The sequence below is a fragment of the Numida meleagris genome, chromosome 25, assembly GCF_002078875.1.
Source record: "Numida meleagris isolate 19003 breed g44 Domestic line chromosome 25, NumMel1.0, whole genome shotgun sequence".
Classification (NCBI taxonomy): domain Eukaryota; kingdom Metazoa; phylum Chordata; class Aves; order Galliformes; family Numididae; genus Numida; species Numida meleagris.
The window spans coordinates 2186365-2189676 of record NC_034433.1 but is presented as its reverse complement, the minus strand read 5'-3'; positions in this window follow the sequence as shown (position 1 = coordinate 2189676).

Here is a 3312-nt window from a genome sequence, read left to right as displayed (position 1 = left end):
CTCCCCCTCCCTCCGCTGTACTTTGTACCCTCTGACAGCGCCGCTTCCCCCCCTCCAGCCCTTCTCTTTGATCCTAGGAAGAAGCAATTGATCCTCCTTATCTTTATTGTGGTAGAGACATTCCCAGCGCTGCCCTTAATTAAATTCCTCTTCATTTTCAGCCCTCAGCCTTTTCTTTCTACCAACCCCAGACACGTATTTACTTTCAAAAGTGCAATTAAATTATTAGATTGGCCGTGAGCAGAAGAGGAGCTGTGTGCAGCGGGGCTGTGCTGTGTCCACACTGTCCCCATCCCCACGGGGCTCGCTGGGGGGGGCAGTCCCATTGCTTTCCTCCTGCTCTCCACCCCTGGGCTGGGCCGCTGGGTTATATGACCTCTGAAACCCATTGGCACTGGGAGATGCTCCGTGTGACTGGGAGCAGAACCACCAGGGGATGGATTGCAGCAGCCTGGAGGTCAGTTCCCACCAACCACACAGTGCCCTGGGAAGGCCCCAGCTCCTGCTCCCAGCAGAGCTCCAGGAGCTCACGGGGAGGTTCGGGGTTTGCAGCTGCAGCTTTCACTGTGGTGACTCAGAGGAAATGGGGCTTTGCTGAGTGTTTTCGGCTCCCTCCCCTCCTCCGCCCCATTTCCCCTCCACCTCATCCCCCATTGCACAGCCTCATAGCACGGGGCAGGCCCCGCAATGCTCTGGAGGTGCTTGAAATGGGAAGCGAACGGTGGGCGGTGGGAAGGGAATGCGGGCTCAGCAGGGAGCCCCCCGCAACCCCCCCGGCTTCGTCCTTTTCCTGATGTTCCATCCCCTGGCAGCCTGTGCAGGTGTGAGCGATACATCAGGGTGGCGGGGCCGAAAGAGAGAGGAAGCAGTTAGGGTTATTGACCTGGTTCCCTGGCTGCAGGAGAGCCAAGGGAGGCTGCAGGCAGGGGAAGGCAGAGATCCCACCAGCCTCAGGCGGGGGGGCGAGGCAGGAAGGGGACAAGGGCGGCAGGACAAGGATACGGGCTCCTGGTGCTGCCTGTTGGTGCTGCCCATGGTGGTGGCACTGTCACCAGATGTGGTGGCATTGTCACCAGCCACCACGGCTGGCAGCAGGTGAGACCCCAGCTCCCCGCAGCCGCTGGCTGTGGCTCCTCTCCGTGCAGCCCCAAGCCTTTCCGCTCGGAAATTTTTCCTCCAGACACTTTGACCTCGGGGGTAGCGAGTATTTTTCATGTAGATCAGTCGAAATTCCCCTGGAGACAGCGCAGGAATGCAAAGCATGTTATCCTTGGTACCAGCTCTTTCTTTTTACAGCCTAAGCTTGGCCAAGCCGGCGGGCAGGGGGAGGGGATGTCTGGGGTCCCGCTGGCTTTCCCATTGCTGGGGCCAGCCACCCTTGGCCCCCTCCCTCCTCCTCCTCCTCCTCCTCCTCCTCTGGAGGAAGGCTGCTGAGCCAGGAGAGCCAAGCACAGGGGATGTGTTGGGCTCTGCAGCAGGACCCACGGCCACATCCCCCATGGTGAGACCGGCGGTGGCATCGGCACCAGTGTCCCATGAGCAGAGCCAAGGCAATGCCAGCAGCCCCCTAAAACACAGGCACGGCCCCATGGGTGCTCAGCATCCAGAGCTCCTCCTGTCCTCGGGCAGAGAGGCACCCGGAGCAATACGACGCTGTGGGGACATTTGGGAGCCCCACCAGCAAATAAATGATTTTATTGTCCACGACTCGTGCAGCTGGGAACCTGACGGCATAACGCGAGCGAGATAAATCACCGCCTCATCCATCTCCATTAAGTGCAATTACCCCTTTAGATACCAAACCAATGTATTCCCATTACTTCTCGCTGTGCTGACGAGCGATCCCACACGAGGAGGGGGGAGGCAGCAAAGCATGGGCACCCCCTGCTGCAGGACAGCCCTGGGGCTGCAATGCTGCACCCAAAGGAAGAGCTGCTCCCAGTGCCCCCCCAGTGCCAGTCCCCCAGTAGAAGACTGGCAGCCCAGCTGCGGCGATTACATAAAACGCAATTAGCAAGGCGGGCGAGGGAGGCCTGAATGGCATTAAGGAATTCCTCCCCAGCTGACGTCAAAGCTTCACCTCTCCTCCCTCTGGCACAAAGGGGGCTCTTATGAGCCCGTCCGGCCCCGCTGGGAGAATGCGAGTCCTCAGGGAGCCCTGAGCTGAGCATGGCGTGTGGGAATTGTCCCCACAGCTGTTGTCACCATAGCACCCAGCCCCACATGCTGGGCTTTCTGCCTCCCCCTTTGCTGGGCACGGCAGTGGGGACGTGGCTGAGCACCCAGACCTGGGGGCAGGAGGATGCTGGGGGGGCAGTGGGCCTCACAGCCCAGGGGTCCCAGTGCTCTCTGTTCCCGTTGTCCCCAGGTTGGGAATGGGGATGGGGTGGCCCGGGAGGGCTCGTGGCTTTGTTACGTGGCACGTCGGCAGGACACGTGGTGGTCTCTGGCTGCACGAGGCGGAGGGGATGGTGCTGGCTCTGTCCGGGGCTCCCTGCTGCCCCCCAGCAAGCTCCTAGAGGTGGTTCCTAGAGGCTTTGCACCTGCAGTGCACCCTAAACAGCAAAGCAGAGTTTCGAGGGCTTTTCTGCAGCCCTCGGAGCTCTGCCCATCCCTGCACGTCCCGCTCGGACCCCGCAGAGCACGGCACGCACCACAGCTGCTCCTTTCCCCTCGGCCTCCAGGCGCAGGGCGTATGGGGCTCCTACCCCAAAACCTCACCCGGCTGGCCCTGCAGCGGGCAGGAAGGGGTTAAGGCGCTAATTAAGGTGAGGGGCTCCGCCCGGCCCCAGCGCCCTAACCTTAATTCCACCTCCCCTCCCCGTCTCCTTTCCTCTCCTCTCCGTCTTCGCTTTTTCTGCGGCTGCCGGGGGCCCTCCAGTGGCCGCAGCCCCGGAGCCTTCCCCGGGTGTGGAGCTCCGAGGGGACACCGGGAATTCCTCCCCTTCTCTGTGCGGGGCTGCCGCTTCCCCGGGCAGGGAGAACGATGAACGGATAACGGGTGGATGAAGAAGAGCTGCGGTGCCGGGCAAGCAAAGGTAGCGCTGCTTGGTCTGGGCGTGCGGTGATGGGGGAGCAGCCTGGAAAATGCAACGAGGGGGTGTGAGGCGGGGGAGACCCCCAACGTGGGGGGTGAAAATGGAAAGGGGGTAAATTCTGAGGGGCTGCTGAGGTGTGTGGGAGGCACAAAGAGGGGCTAAGTGGCGACTGAGCCTGAAGGCAGCGTTCTTGCCTGGGGGAAAATAACCCCCACTAAGTGCGGGGGATGCATGGGAGCGGGGTCCATCCATGCACCCAGTCCTTGGTGCTGCC